This window comes from Cervus elaphus, chromosome 3, assembly GCF_910594005.1.
Source record: "Cervus elaphus chromosome 3, mCerEla1.1, whole genome shotgun sequence".
NCBI lineage: Eukaryota > Metazoa > Chordata > Mammalia > Artiodactyla > Cervidae > Cervus > Cervus elaphus.
Genome location: NC_057817.1, coordinates 24,651,825 through 24,664,424, shown reverse-complemented (window position 1 = coordinate 24,664,424; position 12,600 = coordinate 24,651,825). Strand labels below are relative to the sequence as shown.

At 41.6% G+C, this 12,600-nt stretch overlaps 1 non-coding gene across 1 annotated transcript; it reads left to right on the top strand.

The window, feature by feature from the left end:
* The first annotated feature begins 8,405 nt into the window (after window positions 1-8,405).
* TRNAR-CCU lies at window positions 8,406-8,478 on the top strand. The gene has a single exon. It is a non-coding gene; the product is annotated as a tRNA-Arg (tRNA).
* The last annotated feature ends 4,122 nt before the right edge of the window (window positions 8,479-12,600 follow it).

Sequence of the window (12,600 nt, the reverse complement as noted above, 5' to 3'; positions counted from 1 at the left end):
AGGATAGATCCCAGGTGTGGCTGGGAGCCACTGCACTGCGGAAGGGAGCCTGAAAGTGAACAGTGAAGGGAAAGTGGAGCCAAGAGAAGGCACAGGACAGACTTACTGAGAGTGTTTGACTCCCAGCTCCAGCTGTGCCTGAAGGAGGGATTCACTTAGACTTTCTAGTGAAACCAATGAATTTCACTGGTTTCGTTTGTTAGTTTGTTTTCTGAATATACACTGATTTCTTTGCCTGAACTGAATGTCCTCCTGGATATAACGTTCTTATGACTTTGTCACTTCTCCTCTGTAATAATGAAATTTGTTACTGGTCTGCAGCATCTTTCATATTAAGTATAGCTCTGATTATGAATTTTTTATTTATAAATATGGGTATTTGATGGCCTGTGATATTTGTTAGGATTTATTACTATAAACTAATTTAAAAAAGCAAAAACAAAAACCTCTATTTTAAAAACTTAAAAGTTTGTGTTGAAGTGGATGCCCACATTCCATGAGGCATCTGCATGTGCATTTGAGGATATGTCCAGGTCTTTACAATTCATGTATGTTATGACTCTACCAGATGATTCCAGTTAGAAAGGTCTGCAGATCTGACTGCATGTAGCCTGGACTTGGGACTTTAGGCCACAATAAAATTGGTAAAAAACAGAGAATCATTTTTATGTCACTAAATAAGGCTAAGCATCAACCCCCACATTTTAAGGGATTTATGATACTCCTTTCAAAGCAATAGGAAGAGGATGGAAAAGTATGTGACAGAAAAAGTCTGTGTCCTAATTTGAAATTTAAATATTAAGTTATCATTAAAAACTATTTCATTCATGAAAAGCAATTTTTTGCAGGTAGGATCAGTAAATTTGTAATGTTAAGAGCTTCATCTAAATCACTAGAACCATTAACTCTAACTTGAGCTAGGTGGAAGAAAACAAGAACTTACTCATGGAAGAAGCAGTTGGCCACATAAGAGCCATGCACACAAAATATGCACATCTTACAAGTATCCTCTAACAGAGCATATTCCTGATTGCCAAGAGACGATACCCGCGCAGATGGGTTTACTCATCAGAATATGGGAGGCGTCTATAGTTTGAAAAAGCACAAATCTGCGGGGGGAGATAGAATTCCATTTTTATTATTACAATTTTTTTTTTTTTTTACTTTACAACATTGTATTGGTTTTGCCATACATTGACTTGAATCTGCCATGGATGTACATGTGTTCCTCATCCTGAACCCCCCTCCCATGCTTGGGGTTGGTGCACTGGGATGACCCAGAGGGATGGGATGATTCTATTTTTTTAAGAGTTTTCTTTTTCCAATTTATTCACTTATTTTTGGCTGTACTTGGTCTGCGTTTCTGTATGCACGCTTTCTCCAGTTGCTGTGATGGTGGGGGTGGGTAGCTGCTCTCTAGTTGCAGTGCGGGCTTCTCACTGCAGTGGCTTCTCTTGTTGCAGAGCATGGGCTGTAGGCATTCAGGCTTCAGCAGTTGTGGTGCATGGGCTCAGTTGCCCCGCAGCACACGTAATCTTCCCAGACCAGGGATCAAACTCGCGTCCCCTGCATTGGCAGGCAGATTCTTAACCACTGGACCACCAGGGAAGTTGTAAAACGTAATTTTGCATTGGAAACGTGAATAAGAACAATCCACCCTATTATTTTCATAATACAAACTACAAGAAACAAAATCAGTAAAAGTCTGTTAAGACATGTAAGTTAAAAAAGGATTGAAAATTGCTTCCCTGGTGGCTCAGCTGGTAAAGAATCCGCCTGCAATGCAGGAGACCTGGTTCACTTCCTGGGTTGGGAAGATCCCCCTGGAGAAGGGAACAGCTACCCACTCCAGTATTCTGGCCTGGAGAATTCCATGGACTATACAGTCCATGGGATCGCAAAGAGTTGGCCACGACTGAGTGACTTTCACTTTCACTAATAGGTCTGGGCTTCCCAGGTGGCACTAGTGGTAAAGAACCTGCCTGCCAGCGCAGGAGACAGAGACACGGGTTTGATGCCCGGGTTGGGAAGATCCTCTGGAGAAGGAAATGGCAGCCCACTCCAGTATTCTTGCCTGGTGAATCCCATGGACAGAGGAGCCTGGCGGGTCCGTAGGGTGTCACAGAGTCAGACATGACTGAAGAGACTTAGCACACACACATGCACTAACAGGCCTGGGATTTTTTTGGTGGGGGGGGGATGATGGGATCAGGTACATTCTAGAATGAGATAGTGATAATGGTTGCACTATATTGTAAATATACTAAAAACTGTTGAATTACACACTTTATTTTTTTTAATTACACACTTTAAAATGGTTTATAAGGTGAATTTTGTGTTATGTGAATTTTGTCTCAATTTTTAAAAAAGGATTTAAAAACTCAATTCTAATGGGTTATATACTGTATCCTCAGCATAAAAGGAAGTGACATTAACCCTACTATAGATCCATTTAAAAACTAGCCCATCCTTGGGCAAGCATCATACGATTATTTCACCTTTTTGCAATTGGGCTTAATATAGATTGAGTTGAGTCTCCTAAAAATTCCATTACCTGCAGTTAAGTGCAGTGTGACTTGAAGGTGGAGAAGGTTTGAAGTAAAGGTCTGGTAGGGGGTTAAGGGAATGGAAAGGCAGAGAGGGGAGGTAAAGAAGGATGGGGATGCCAAGTTTTTGAACATTAAAAGATCACACACAAAGTTGGGCTGCAAGTTAGAGGACGCTGGAAGGCTGATCTGACCATCATGTCCTGAAATTGGATTTTGATACCTCTGGCTTGGGTAGAGTTTCAAGAAGCTTTGGCTTATAAAGAAAACCAATTCATAAGTGCCTTCAATACACTAATAACAAACCTATAAAGAATCTGTGGTTAAGATTTAAGTAACTTAAGTAGTTTGTAGTTTCTAAGTTCGATGGCCCAATAACATTATCAAGGACTCTGGGTTTTCCCATCTCTCTACTCTGCCATCCTCAATATGGGGATTTATTCTCTTAGTCTAGCTCCTTTCATAAAATAGCTACTGCAGTTCCGGGCATCACATGCAGGTGACAATATCTAGAGTCAGGAAAGGGGGATGCCCCTGTCTTATGTCCCTTTTTGAGAGCATGAAAATCTTCTCAGAAACTTTCAGCAGAACTGCACCTCATGCCCATGTCTAAACTAGTCACCTGGCAAGGATCATGAGATGCCCATATTTGTTTTATTAATCAACAGTCACCCCCAGTGGCTGGACCAGGACTCAGCCTTGTTGAAAAACATGAAGGGTAAGCAAAACTAAGATTCTGCTAACAAAAGCTGGAGGAGTAACTCCTGGTTGGCATTAATGATGTCTGTCATGGAGAATCCTACTCCGAGCTTCGTGGTGTCCGACCAGCTTTTACTGTATCATGATTAATATTCCCAGTGGAGAAAAGTTGCCTTGTCCGCTGGGAAAACTACCACTCTGCTGGAACTTTGTCCGAAAATGTAGGGATGTTTTAACAAACATCTCTTCTTTTTCCTAAATTTATTGAAGTATAGTTGATTTACAATGTGTTAATTTCTACCGCAGGCTTCCCAGGTGGCTCAGTGCTAAAAAATCCACCTGCCAATGCAGGAGACATGAGTTCGATCCCTTGCTTGGGAAGATTCCCTGGAGAAGGAAATGGCAACCCACTCTAGTATTCTTGCCTGGGAAATCCCATGGATAGAGGATCCTGGAGGGCTGCAGTCCATGGGGTCGCAAAAGAATCATTCATGACTTAGCGACTTTAAAACAACAAGTTCTATTATAGGGCAAAGTGATTCAGTTTTACATGTATATATTCTTTTTCATATTCTTTTCCATTATGGTTTATCACAAGATACTGAATGTAGTTCTCTGTGCTATTCAGTAGGACCTTGTCGTTTATCCATCCTATACATACTAGTTTGCATCTATTCCAAACTCCCAATCCTTCCCTCCCCACTACCCCCTCACCTTGGCAACTACAAGTCTGTACTCTATTGACAAACATCTCTTTGTTCTGAATTTTGTACTTCTCTGTGAGCTCAGATGACTTCCCTTGCTTAGGTAGGCTTTACCAGTGACTCTCAAATAAGGCTGTTGCATTTGGAGGCAGCTTCCTCTATACAAACTGACCTGACTTTTTCAGTTTGAGAATTGAGATGGCCATTAATATTTGTTATATAACCGTGCTTGCCCCAGCTCCCTAACTGTCCCCACACCCTAAATTAAAAACCCCTTATTTAGTTTCCCACTGGTGAAGAAGAGCTAAGATGTTATTCTCACATTTTCTTTTGTGGTACACAAGAGTCGGGACACAGTTGTTCCTTGATTTTTGACTGGATAATAGCTGTCTTGTCTATGTTTTTTGTTGATCAGTGGTTCCTCACATCAAGTTTGATGTTGAGATTTCTCTTAGGGTCTTAGAATTAGCAGGAGAAGGAAATGGCAACCCAGTCCACTATTCTTGCCTGGGAAATCCCATCGCTTGAAGAGCCTGGCGGGCTATATGAAGTCCAACACGACTTTTACTTCACTCATTTAGAATTAGCAACTGTTTAATTTTGCACACTGCAAATGTGTCTTCTCTTGTTTTGGGAGAACATTTTGAAATCTAAGAAATTAGCTTCTTTGCCCAAATATGAGACACATTTATACAATTTATGATTCAATAATTGTTTGAGACAGTTGTTAGCATGTGTGCGTTCTCAATCACTTCAGTCATGTCCGACACTTTGTGACCCTACAGACTGTAGCCCACCTAGCTCCTCTATCCATGGGATTCTCCAGGCAAGAATACTGGAGTGGGTTGCCATGCCCTCTTTCAGGGGATCTTCCCAACCCAGGAATCAAATCCCTGTCTCCTGTGCCTCCTGCATTGCAGGCAGATTCTTTACCCACAGAGCCACCTGCGAAGCCCACTCAATTGTTAGACTCCTGGTTTATTAACAAGTATCCCACAGTTTGTTCTTTTTTCCAGCAGTGCTGAATCAGGGTAGCTTGGAGAGATAATTGACCCTAGAGTTGACTTTTAGCCAACTACTTCACCTTTGGGCAGCTAACAACTTCTAGGACCTCAGTTTCCTCATCTATAGTAGAGATAATCAGACCTTCCTTACAGAGTTCTCAAGTAAAGCATCTGACATACGCATTGTTATCATCATACCTTAATTATCCTGGTAGAACCATAGGCAAAAGATGCAAAACCTAACAAAAAATTTTACATAGTAATAATTTATTGATTTATAGTTCTTGAAATCATGATCAACTTTAGGCCTTTTTACTGTTACTTATTTTAAGTAGATAGAATTGTAAATATTAACTAGTTCAACTAAATCTTATATTAAAATATCAATATTGATCACTGTATGCTGTGCTGTGCTTAGTCGCCCAGTCATGTCCACTCTCTGTCACCCTATGGACTGTAGCCTATCAGGCTCCTCCGTCCAGGGGGATTCTCCAGGCAAGAATACTGGAGTGGATAGCCTATCCCTTCTCCAGGGGAACTTCCTGACCCAGGAATTGAGCCAGGGTCTCCTGCATTGCAGGTGGATTCTTTACCAGCTGAGCTACCCAGGAAGCCTGATCACTGTACAGGAATGAGTAATTTTTAAAAATTATTGTATGTAATATTCCTTTAAATGTTAATAAAAATTCAATTTTGCATTATTTTACTGACTAAAAAATCCTTAATAAATGTAATTATTCTATTTGGAAATGGAGTTCAAAATGTAGTGATTATATTAGATGTTATCTTTATCTTTTTATTTGTGGAGAAAATGGGATTTGATATTTTCAGAGATGAACAACTAAAGTCCCACTCCCTACGGTGGCTAATTACAATTTTGCAAGGTTAAATGAAATCCACAGTACATTCCAGACAGCTGTGGATTCTGTAATGATTTGCCTTTGCCAAGACAACTTAGACAAGCTAAGGGTAGTAGCGGGTTATGAAAATCACTCTCCTCACCAATTCAAGAAATGTGGCGGACATGTGTTCTTTTCTACTCAGTGCCAGGTTTTTCTCTTTTGGAAAATAGCATCCCTTTCTTTGTGGGACTTCTTCCCATCCCAGCCCTGCTAACCAGTGTATCCTACCTCCTGTCCTGACACTAGGGGTGAGCATGTGACCCAGGCCTGACCGATGCCCACACCTTCTTCCCGACCCCAGTGAGTAGCCCAGAAGACGCACAGCCCGGCGTGGGGTAACACATCCTACCCTGAGATTTTTTTCTAAGTGAAACTAGTAAGGAAAGTGCTCTTTCCTCCTGGGACCACAAAACTATACACAGTTCCAGGGTTGTTTCCAGCCATGTTTTGGCCTCAGAGAAAAGCCCGAGGAAATAAAGAAGTCATAGCAGAGCAGAAAGAGTCCCAGGTGTGTTAAATCCCTGGTTTCTAGTTCCTCAGAGCTGCCCTGATTCCTGGATGTCTTCTTTGATTCCACAACTTACTCCTTCCCCCAAATCCTCTTTTTGCTCAAGTGAAGTTCAAGCTGAATTGCTTGTATTGGCAGTAAAAATACCCCTGACAAGCGCAATAGGATATTAGTATTCTTTAGTTGGCACTTGGTTAACAATCAGTGCTTGTCAAATTTACTAATACTGTAGTGAAGAGAGTTGTTTTTATTCTTCTGAAATGTGATTATTAATGTCTTATTTAATACTATATGGCTTTATAGAAATAAATGTCATTGTAATTAGATCAAAGGGATTTATTTGACAGCCTTCTATGACTTTCAGTTTTCTGTAGATGAAATGGTTTTCTCTGGCTAAGGCTGTCCTGCCACACCTGGGCTCTGAGATTGTGATTGGGGTCATTTTTATGAGGCCTCCCTTAGCCTACCTTGTCTTTTGCGGTTGCTTCCATCTGTGCAGCATCCTAATAGGAGCAGTGTACAGTTGCCAGTTTTGGTCTGACGGTCCATCCTTAGGCCTCTGTTACTTCTGACTGTGTTTCCATGGATCTTTTGCTTCTACTCATGGCACTGTATCACTTAATCTTGATTTCTTTTCAGTTGTTGCTAGGAAACACCATCAGCATCCATTCATCCTTTAGAATTATAGTCAACTCAAGGTCTTCCTGATTTGAAGAGGAGTGTTACAGATGCAGAGGCAGTGTCAGAAGATTCCCCTTCAGTTTTGTGAAGGGTCATCAGGAGTGTGGTTGAGGACTGGAGGAGGGTAGGTAGTAGCTATGCAAATCAAATGTTTATTAGGGTGTTCCTGCTGCTTTAGATCAAGATATTAATAAAATTGACTCAAACTCTCACCCCTCCTTTCACATTTGAAGAAAATCTAGTAATCTCTCCAAGGATTTGGGGAAGGGTAGAGTTCATGTTCTTACAGATTAACCTCTGGCTCCAGAGGTTAATGGCTCTGGTTCTGCTGAACTGCAAAGTGATGTAGTTGTACATATTTATATTCTTTTTCATACTTGTTTCCATTATCTTGTTTATCACAGGGTATTGAATATAGTTCCCTGTGTTCTAAAGTAGGACTTTGATATTTATCCATCCTATACATACTAGTTGTCATCTGCTAACCCCAAATTCCCAATCCTTCTCATTTCTGTTGAATTAGTTATTCATTAGAATATACAGTCCTATACAAGCTGTCCACCTGTATCCTACGTCAATATCCATAGAACTCATCCCCTTCTCATATTTTCTTTAAAATTACTTACAATAGATATTTTGGTGCCTAGCAGACTTTAAAGATTTGGGGTGACAGACGGGCTTAGGTTTCAAAAAAGGTTATCAGTGTCAAAAATTAAGATCAGATATTTGTAAATGTCCTTCTGCACTCTGCTGCTTGCTTCTCTCCTCCCTTCTCTTCCTGTCATTTCCTGCTCTAAGAGGGGAAAAAGATGGGAAACTGAGCTCTTCTCATTTTAACATACAGAACAATTCAGCTCTTATCTAGCCTATGCCCAGCTCTCTAAGGGCTACTTTGTCAATACCGTGTAGAAGGATCTAGGTTATCAAAGAGTGGGGATGGGGTTTACTGTGTCGTATACGACATTTTCCGGGCTCACTGTGCTCCAGGCTCTTTTCATGTATTACCTCATTCGATTCTCACATCCATCCTGTGAGGCAGGTACTATTCTAGTCCATCTTACAAAAGAGGAAACCAGCATAGGAAGATAAATGGCTGTGCCCAGGGACTTTCAGCTAGTTAATCTTGAATTCAAGTTCCAGTGTTCTAGCAACCACTAGGCAGAAAGCCAAGCCAAGTGATTCAAACATGATACTCATGGAGCTGCCCACAGCCCTGCACTGCCCTGGATTTCTTTCTGGTGAGTGAGAACTAAGACTCTACCATCAGCCATATTATTTCTCATCTCTGTTATTACAACTGGACAGAATTCCTAATCAGGACAGACTTATTTTGGGATTAAAAATATAGGACACATGGGACTTCCCTGGTGGTCCAGTGGCTACGACTCTGCACTCCTAATGCAGGTGACCTGGGTTCAAATCCTGGTCAGGGAACTAGATCCCACTCTGCAACTAAACCCAGTGCAGCTAAATATATAAACAAATATATATATATCCTATGGCCAATATTTAAAAATTAGGAGATTACACATAATATACCTAAATTTTTACTTTCTCTTAAAAAAACAAACCTATCAATACCAGGCCTGTATTACCCTTGGCAACAATTACTGCATCTCAGCAACTTGTAGATAACATGTTACTTGTAGGCTTTTGAGTTTCTTTCACCTCCACTTTTGTCACTTCGTGTCCCGAAGTCTAGCAGCCTGGTGAGCAGAAAGAGGTGGGGGTACTGTGGAACTGAGTTGGACCTTGATGTGTCCACCTTCTTCCTACCTGAGAACAGCTCTGTGATGAGGCCTTTGTGTTTCTAGATGCTGGCAGCTGTTGAGGGGGAGTTTGCAGCTTTGTTCAGGACTAAAGCGGAGGGGAGGGATTTCTAATATACTGGGAACAGGCTTGCTGCGGTGATGCTGGCTACATATTGGGGCAGGACTAGAGAAGGTGCCTGAAGCAGGGGACAGCACTGGAAACCTTGGAGTGAGTGTGAAGGCCAAGGAGTACCTATGGTTCTGGGTGGTGGCATTCCCCCCAAGGCCAAATGTGGCCCTGCCTGGGGAGGAGGGTGGGATCTAGAGATTATGGGATGAGAAAGGCCTCTTGGGGCCCAGAGGGGAGTGATGCACCCCTGACCCGAGTTTGAGAGTCTATGTTCTTGAGATGCCTCTCCTGGGAGCAAGAAAACTCTGTCAGCAGACCCAGAAGCACTGAAATGTCCCATGTGGCCAGGGCTGGGAGTATTCTCCTAGAATTGGATCTCATTTCAGTGTTAACTAAATCAAAATGAGGGAACAGAGGGTCGGGCTTGGGATTCCCCAGAGTTTCCTTTCCTGCTCTAATTGGGGCCGTGTTTATTCATTCACTCGTTTATATATGCATGCATGCATTTCTTCCCCTGCCTCATGCCACAGAGGACCTGTGACTGCTTACAAGAATACCACACTTTTAAGAGGACAAAATGGAAGTACAATTAAAGAGTTACAGATGTAACGGGTATAGTTTTTTAGTTCAAAATCTCTCTGCTGTATTTTTATAAGAAAAGCCATAGATAAACATTACAGAAAATTTAGAGAATGTAAAAAAGACAAAAGATTCACAAAGAATATTCATGATTCCCTAGAAAGATGGTACTGATGAACCTATTTTCAGGGCAGCTAAGAAGACACAGACATAGAGAACGGACTTGTGGACAGACTGAGGGAAGGAGAGGGTGGGATGAACTGAGAGAATAGAAGGGAAACAGATGCATTACCATATGTAAAATAGTTAGCCAGTAGGAATTTACTGTGACATGGGGCGGGGCGCTCAACCCTGTCCTCTGACAGGAGGAATGGGATGGGGGGGAGATGGGAGGGAGGTTCAGGAGGGAAGGGACATATGTATACCTGTGGCTGATTCATGTTGATGTATGGCAAAAACCAACACAGTGTTGTATAGTAATTATCCTCCAGTTTAAAAAAAAAAAGAATATTCATGATTCCATCATGCAGAGGAAACTACTGGAAACACTTTAAAATATATTTTCTCATTGTTTCTGTGCCGAAATATTTTCATATTTTTGAAAAGTACGTTTGTAACCTCCATGTTGTTTTTTAATTTGCTTTTTTTTTTTCCATTTATTTTTATTAGTTGGAGGCTAATTACTTTACAATATTGTAGTGGTTTTTGTCATACATTGACATGAATCAGCCATGGATATACATGTATTCCCCATCCCGATCCCACCTCCCTCTCCACCCGATTCCTCTGGGTCTTCCCAGTGCACCAGGCCCTTTAATTTGCTTTTTTACCCAATAATATATTTTGAACATCATTTAAAGTTAATACATTTTTGGACTTCCCTGGTGGTACATTGGCTAAGACTCCAAGCTCCCGGTGCGGGAGGCCTGGGTTTGATCCCTGCTCTGAGAACTAGATCCCATGTGACACAACCAGGACCCAGCAGAGCCAGATAAATAAATATTTAAAAAATGAAGTTAATACATTTTCACCTACAACATCATTTTAAGTGAAAGAATAGAATTCCATTGTAGGGGTATAACATGATTTGTTTAAAGAGTCATCTCATCTGCTGCTACAGTCTGACATAGTGATTGGAGAATTCTGTTTCAGATGAATGTTTTGGCTCTCTTAGCCCCATGGGCCTATGGCATGAACCAAGGACAACTCGCCCAAGAAGGAAAAAAGATCTCCTGAACAGTTATCATGCTACTGACTCTATTTCACTATTCTCTTCTGGGCACAGAAGAATGTTCTCATTATTCTCTGTCTTCTGTGGCATATGGCTTATTGAGAGTTTCTAGCTGGGTTGCTCTGCCATTATTAATTGTATGTCTTCTTAACTTGGGAAATTCTTCAGTGAATGAACAGTCATCCATCTTCCTATGGCTTACTTGAACCAGAGGGACTTGCAGGACGTTAATACAGTGCTGGGTTTTAGGAAGAAACCATCTTTGTGAATAAATAAAGCAAGAACTGAACAGAACATTAACTCCCTCTTTGCGATGTGCCCTGTGAGTAACTCTAAGAATGTGGGGTTAAGTATGTTTATCAGGATCCCTCTTTAGAGGTGATCCATGTGAGTTGTTATCCTGAATCTCATTTCATCGCTGGGGCAGCTGCCAGCCAGCCGAGCATGGCCACCACAGTCAAACCATGGGAGCCTTTCTCTTCTGGTCATCAGTTTGTTGTTTTTTTTTTAAGCCAAAGTTGCTTCTAGGAGAGAGACTTTTGCTATTTGCCTTTATCTTTAATTTAGAAATATATATTAAGTACATTCCTCCTTTCCCCATACATTTGATACGAGGAGATCTGCTATTGGCTCTCCAGCCTCTAGTTCTCTTCCTTCATGATAACATTATCCTATTCAAGAAGACCACCGCTTGGACCGTTCTCAGCCATGCAGATTTGATGTGAGGGGCTCTATAGCCACCTATGATTAGAACGTGATTTCCCTTCCCCTAAACACAGTAATTGGTTCAAAGGTAGTCATAGGACTTAAGTAAGTCCAATCAGAGGTCCTTTCCTAGGGATTCTGGGACACAGAGTCCTTTCTCTTCTGTTGATGTTAATGAGGAAGCATGTTCCTTTTTCCCAGGAGCTGCTGGTAGGCATCTTGCAGCAATGAGAAGAGCCAGCCTTAGGATGAAGAGAGTAGAGATGGGAAGAAGTGAAATCCTTTGAGTTGCTAAATCAGATCTTTTTTTAAAATATTTATTTACTTACTTGGCTGTGCCAGGTCTTAGTTGTGGCCCACGGGATCTTCCATCTTTGTTGCAACAGGCACGATCTTTCAGTTGCAGCATAACTCTTAGCTGTGGCAGGTAGGGTCTAGTTCCCTAACCAGGGATTGAACCCAGTCCCCCTGCATTGGGAGTGCAGAGTCTTAGCCACTGGAGCACCAGGGAAGTCCCTACTGGATCAAATCTCGCCCAGAGTCCATTCTACATTTGTCCCTTTCAAATTTTGTTATTGTTGTTTGATCTTTAAGTTGTGTATGACTCTTTGTGATGCCAGGCTCCTCTGTCCATGGGGTTTCCCAGGCAAGAATACTGCACTGGGTTGCCATTTCCCTCTCCAGGGGATCTTCCCAACCCAGGGATGTATCCCACGTCTCCAGCGTTGGCAGGTGGGTTCTTTACCACTGAGCCACCAGGAAAGCCCTCCCCTTCAAATACATGAGCTAATAAATTCTTTTTCTAAAGACAATTTGGGAAAGATTTCCTAATGCTTACACCTGACAGATACTGACATGATTGATACCATTTGTGAACAAACTGCAGCAAACTAACACCTTTCTTTCCATTGATGGCTTTCTTCTTATTTACAAATTCTTCCTCCTCTATAACCCATGGGTTTTTCTGCCCATTGAACCCACCCCTGCTTCTCATCACTGCCTTTCTGCACCTTTCCTCTTTTCCATGTATCCCAAATATCCAAACTCCCTTTCTTTTCAAAGCTGCCATCCCCTCTCCAGCCCTGGGGAATTTTCTGTTTCCAGGAGTGACAAAGACATAGGACACAATCCCCCCATTTCCTTCTTTTCTTTTCTAGAAG